General features: G+C 42.2%; 1 pseudogene; it reads left to right on the top strand.

Moving 5' to 3' along the window:
* Nucleotides 1–2719: 2719 nt before the first annotated feature.
* LOC122752664 lies at nt 2720–3780 on the top strand (annotated as a pseudogene).
* Nucleotides 3781–6401: the final 2621 nt, after the last annotated feature.

Below are 6401 nucleotides of genomic sequence, written 5' to 3'. Positions count from 1 at the left end.
AGAGTTGGAAGGAACTATAGAACCATTGAGTCCAATTCCCTCATTTTACAGATTAGGAAACTGAGATCCAGAAAGGCTAAATCATTTGCTCAGGATCATGCAGCTAGTTCAAGGTAGAATTTGAACCTAAATCTTCTTGACCCAAGTCTAATGTCCTATCAATGTACATGTGTGACTGTGTAGGAGGAGGTGTAAATGATCAGTCTTCCCACCTATTCTGTACAAACTAGTGTGTAGGACAGTAGGAGAAAAAACAAAGAAAAGAAAGATGGGATTTCTACCTTTATGAAGCTTACAGTTTATTGGGAGAGAAGAAGTATAAATCCAGGGAAAGCTAAATTACTCTACAAGACAATAATGTAAGACAAAATAGGATTGTTTATCACATAAATGATTGGCAATATGTTCAGAAGGCATGGCAGAATAGGGAATACTACATCTACTGTGTGAATAGGGAATACTGTGTTGATTATGTGCCAGGAACATTACAAATATTATCTTAATTCGATCCTCACAACAGCTTTGTGAAGTAGCTACTGTTATTATCCCCATTTTGCAGTTGAAGAAACTGAAGCAGACATCAGTTAAGGGGCTTGCCTGGGATCACACAGCTAGTAAGCTGGAAGACTGGATTTGAGTCTTCCTGACTCCAGGATCAAGTGTTCTGTGCACCATGGCAGCATTTAGATGCCTCAAAAGTAAAAGATATCATGGGAGGGAAGAAAATTCTCAAAGATTTTGTGGAAGGGGTAGGACATGAACATAGCCACTAATAATATATCATATATAGTAAAATAGGTATCTTTATAGGGGGACATTGAGGCTTAGAAAAATTAAATTATTTTCCCTGGGCCATATAGTAAGTAATTTTCTGAAGTGGGACTTGAACCCAAGTTTAACTGACTCTAGGTCTTAAATTTGATCCACTGTACTGTAGTTGCTTTTGTACTAGATATTCTCTAAGGTCAAAAAAATATTTGTACATTTCATCGCAAATGATCTAAATTTGACTTTAATGTGAAGATCTTTGGCAGCTTCACCTTGAATTTCTGGTTAACTTTTCCCCTTTACTTCTCAACTCCTCCTTTTCCTTCTTCTTCTTCCTCTTCTTCCTCTTCCTCTTCTTCCTCTTCTTCTTCTTCTTCTTCTTCTTCTTCTTCTTCTTCTTCCTCTTCTTCCTCTTCCTCTTCTTCTTCTTCCTCTTCCTCTTCTTCCTCTTCTTCTTCCTCTTCTTCCTCCTCCTCCTCTTCTTCTCCTTCTCCTCCCCTTCCTCCTCTTCTTCCTTATTGTCTATCTTCATGCTCTTCTTCCTCTCCCACTCCTCCTTCTCCTTCTTTCTCCTCCTTCCTCAATTCTCATAGAACTTGTAAGCCTCAAAACGGAGTGAATGCATGGATTTCATCTGTTTCATCTGCCAATGATGTGGCTGCTTGGGAAAGAAATGGTGCTCTGATCTGTAGTGGCTTTCTGGCCTTCTATAGAAAAAGTATTCATTTCCTGTCTTCTAGACAGTTCTGTTGACAGCTCTATAAACAACAATTAACAGGGAAAAAATAGGTGAAAGGGATGTCACTGAGATAATGTGTGTGTGTGTGTGTGTGTGTGTGCACGCGCGCACGCGCGCGTTAGTTCTTATTGCATTGTGTGTACTCCAGGAGTGCACAATGAAGTCTGCAAGATTGTGCAGAGGTCTGTGATCACTGTGCTACTGAGGAATAATGGAAAACAGGTTTTAGCTGCAGGAGGTTAACTGATCAAATTGTTGTTCCATGTTGAAGGAAGCAAAGCTTAAAACAAATTTAGAAGATCTGAAATTTGAGGCATATATATGTAATATTGATATTGGTTTATTTTCTGTGGTTCCTTTAAAGATCATGTGATTTCCTTGTTTATCTCTATTGGTTTTATAAATTGTAATTTTTTTTTCTTTGCCTGAGAGGGTTGTAGGCTGGGTTCCATTCAGACCAGTCTGCTGATTCAGGTTTGGGATCATAATAATAATAATAATGATAGCTAGCATTTATAACATGCCTAATATGTACCAGATACTGTGCTAAACACTTTACAAATATGATCTTATTTGATGCTCAGAACACCTCTGGGAGGTAGGTACTAGCAATACCCCCATTTTATAGTTGAGGAAACTATGCAAAGAGAAGGTTAGTGATTTAACCAAAGTTACACAGCTAGTAAGTGTCTGAAGCAAGATTTGAACTTAGGTTTTCCTGACTTCAGGCCCAATGCTCTATCCACTAGCTGCCACCTTATGAAATGAGACACTTGTAGGACATCTAACAGTCAGTCCACAAATATTTATTGAATACCTACTACGTGCAATATACTATGCTAAATGCTGGGGACAAATAGAAAAGCAAAAGATAGTCTTGTCCCTGTGTTCATGGTCTAAAAGGGAAGCCAGTAGGCAAACAACCATATACAAACAAGATATATCCAAGATAAATTAGAGATAAGCAACAGAAGGAAGTCACTGGCATTAAGAGGACTGAGGAAAGCCTTCTTGTTGAAGGTAGCATTTTAGCTGGATTTGAAGGAATCCAGGGAAGGCAGGAGGCAGAGATGAGGAGGGAGACTGTTCCAGGCATGGGGGGCAGTTAGAGAAAATGCTACAAGTTGGGAAATGAAGTATCTTGTTAACAGTTAATAAAAGGTGGTTTGTTCAGTCATATAGCACATAAAGGATACTCCACAAAAATACAAGATGGATTCAGATGAGCACAACTTCCCTCTCACTGTGTTGGCCATGCTGGTCTGCCACTCAGGTTTGAAGACTTATTGTGAATTGGGTTTTATACTTTGACAACTAAGAAGCTACAGCAGTGGTCCAAGTCTTAGTCCCCTGAACCAAATAAAACTCAGTGATGTTTTCAGTACCTTTTAAGAAAAAAAAAAAAACTAGCATAGCCTGAGTAGGATTGACCCTTCTATCCACTGGTGGCAAAATACTCAAGGTCTTTTAGACCTTCCTCCATTTAAATGGCCTTAGGATTGTTACTGGACAATCCTGCCCTCAAGGATGTGAGAAGCCAAACATAGGAAGAGAAAAAGAAAAAAAAAACTAAAACAGAAAACAACAAAAAAATTTTTTTAAACAGAAACAAAGCAAACAAAAAACATCCAGCCAAACTCCATCAAGCAATGTAAATGGGCCCTCGGAGAAGTGGCTGACTGAATATAGAAGGAATGAAGACCAGAAATCCAAGGCTTTGTCTCCCCCCCTTCGGAAGATCTGAGTTTTAATCTTAAGTAATCTTAATAATGGATGATGGGATGCTATTTCCAGATCCTTTCATCTAGGGTGTCTGCTATGGAAGTGCCTTGGGCTGGTAAGATGGTTCCAAGGTGAAAAAGGACATGCCCCTGCCAGGGGGCTATGGTCCCATCAACTACAAATGGAATCTACCCCACTGGGGAATATAGGGCTATAGCATGTTTGCCATTGGCAGTGGGACACTGTTGTTTGGCCACGGGGGTGTGATGAAGTGGAACCGAGAATGGAGACATTGGCTGATTAAAGACTTGGAAGCCCGAATTGCATTGATGCTACTGTTGCAGGCAGAGGAGGATCAGAAGAAGCTGTGTATGTTGAGAGAGAACCTGGAGGAGGAGGCTATAATCATGAAAGATGTTCCTGGCTGGAAGGTGGGTGACACTGTCTTCCATACTACTTGATAGGTGCCTCCAACCTTGGGTGAGCTGTATGGTCTACGGACCAATGAGGAGCAGGTCCACACTAACTATGGCCTCATGTGGTACACCTAAAGGTATGCCAAGGTCTGTCTATCCCTCAGAGAGATTAAAGGTTTACTTGGAAAAAAAAATGGAGGATGCAAAATCTTTGTCATTCACAAGTCTCCTGATTTAAAGAAGTGACAATGAGAAGCAGCAGTTCCAGGAGCCTCAGGGCTATAATGTAGATATTTTTGGTCCAATCAGAAGGGGACCTTATTGTGAATCAGAGTAACCTGTAGTAAGATAGCTCAGAGATCATTACCCTCTTGTATGTAGTCTGTCCTGGTGTCAATACTAAGAACTGCCTCATATCACTTAATGCTCCCTGGCCAGTCAGACAGGACCTCTCCCTCCTTGGGAGGCCAACAATGGGGGTGGGGAAAGGTAACCAAAAGTTTGTACCTTTAGAGACCTCTGAAGGACTTTCCCCCTTTTGTAGGGGCTGAGTAAACAGTTTTATCTCCCCTTGTTACCAAAAAGCAAGTCATTACCCAATAATGCCAGCCCTTGTTTAGCCATGCCCTTCTTGGGAATGAGTCGTCCAGTGACCATTGGGTACTCTACTGGCAGCAATGTGTAGGGTTTCCATCCATTCTGGATGACAGTAAACAAAGGTATACCTTGGGCCTGTCTTTGCCTCTGTCCATACAAGTGCCCCCTTTGCTGAGGCCCATATTGCTGTCAGTTCTGCTGTTGCTGGGGCCTGTAGAATTGTTCACTCTGCTACCTGGTGACACTAGGACCCACACAATTATTCACTCTGCTGCCCATTGCCAACGTGCTCATGCTGCCAAAGCCAATTGTTTAATCCAATATGGCAGAGCCTAGCAAGTACTCCCACCCTTATCCTATGCAAGGGCCTGAGAACTGCCACAGGCATTACTACTGTCCCCCTATCCTGGGCTGAACCAACGTTTGCTACTTATTATAGAGCTGAAAGGGCAAGGATAAAGTATACCAGAAAATTCTCTGCAACAGAAGGGGAATCCCAATATGGACCCCTGCTATAAGTCTGGGGGTTAGTTTGTGCATCCTTGCCAGGACTATGAAGGCTGATGGGATAGAGGAAATTAGTTGAGTGAATGCATTAAGGAGCAACATTTTCTGGTGTTAATTCATGAAGATTTTTCTCAAGGTTCTCTCTTTTTTGTCCTGTGGCATCAACTTCATTTACTCTATATCTGGTACATAATTCTTTTTCTGGTATTGGGATTTGTTTTAGTTTAAATGTCTAGTTTGCCATCTTGTTTATGGAAATTTATTTTGATTTGGGGACCCTACCTTTAGGCTGAGATTAGAAAGTCTTAGGCCCTCAGGGTCTCTTCTGTGTGGGAGGTGCTGGTGCCCCTCCCCCTTGCTTCAGCTGAGCTGGAAAGCCCCATGGGCTGTACAAGACACCAGGTCAGACAGCTGGGGAAAAAAAGCCCCCAGCTCCCTCCGACCTGAGCGGAGCTATCCGAAAGATCCTGGATAGCCTGTGCTGTGGCCCGTGAGGCTGGAATGCACCCCGCCCACCCCCACCAGCCGCAGCCCTGGCTGGCAGATTAGCCTGGTCTGTGGGGGTGCAGGAAGCCCCGAGATTTGAGTGGAGAGAAGAAAAGGTATATATAGACCTGGGAGTTAGACAGCAGGGGATTCGGACGGAGGAGACAGAGGTCAAGAAGAGGTCAAGGGGGGGCTGACGAGATTAGAAAGGTTGGAGATTGAGAGGAGGACTGGAGCGGGGCAGACTAGAGACGGGATGTAGACAAGGATGCAGGAGAAGGCTAAAGGACCAGGAGCAGAGAAAAGAGAGGCTGAAGGGCAGACTGACGGAGCAGACAGACAGAAGGTCGGTGAGAGAGAAACACAGGGGTTCAGCAGTGGCAGTAAGGAGAGGAAAGTTAGAAGCAGGGGAATTTACAAAGTGAAAGGGGCTCGAAGTTAGAATAAAGGACCTGAATGCCCTAAGGCAAGAAGCGGCTAAGGCCCTTATTGTATTAAAGAAGTTCTGCGTAGCAGATGGGAAAGAGAGCAGTGGAAAGAGCTGCACCGCAATGCAGTCAGGTTGTACATTGCATTTCCCTGTATTCTTAATTTTAAATAGTATCTCATAAATAAACTCTGCTTTGATTATTTAGTTAAGAGGCTTCTTAATCTTTAGCTTATCAATTTGGGAGTGGAGCAGTGTGGTGGAACTTTATAAATGGTCTATATTAAATTAACAGCAGTCAGATAGCCAAATAGTCCAAAGTCCCCGAAGTAGTCATCCACAGCTTAGTCCCCCCAAAATTAGGCCCAGCTAGTCATTTAAAATATTTTCACATGTTGGTCTTAGGACCCAGAAGTCTCTTAAATTGAAATCTTAACCAATATTTCCCTCCTTTCAAGTTCCTCTTATGTACTCTACTGATGTTTGCATTAAATTTATGGGTTAGGTAAGCTAGCTAAAGATGTGAACTAACTGCTTAAATCACTAGTTCTGACAGACAACCAAAAATAAGATACTTAGAATGATTGAATAAAGACTTCTATGGAAGTGATAAATCAGTGCATACCTTTGACCGCACTGTGTTTATGAAACAAGTCATGAAGTACAGAGGTGTCTGATTGTTTCTCTTCAATAGTAAATATTCTTGGGGTAGCTAGGTGGCTCAGTGGATAAAGCACTG

Source organism: Dromiciops gliroides, chromosome 1, assembly GCF_019393635.1.
Source record: "Dromiciops gliroides isolate mDroGli1 chromosome 1, mDroGli1.pri, whole genome shotgun sequence".
Classification (NCBI taxonomy): Eukaryota; Metazoa; Chordata; class Mammalia; order Microbiotheria; family Microbiotheriidae; genus Dromiciops; species Dromiciops gliroides.
This window is presented reverse-complemented; position numbering and strand designations above follow the sequence as displayed.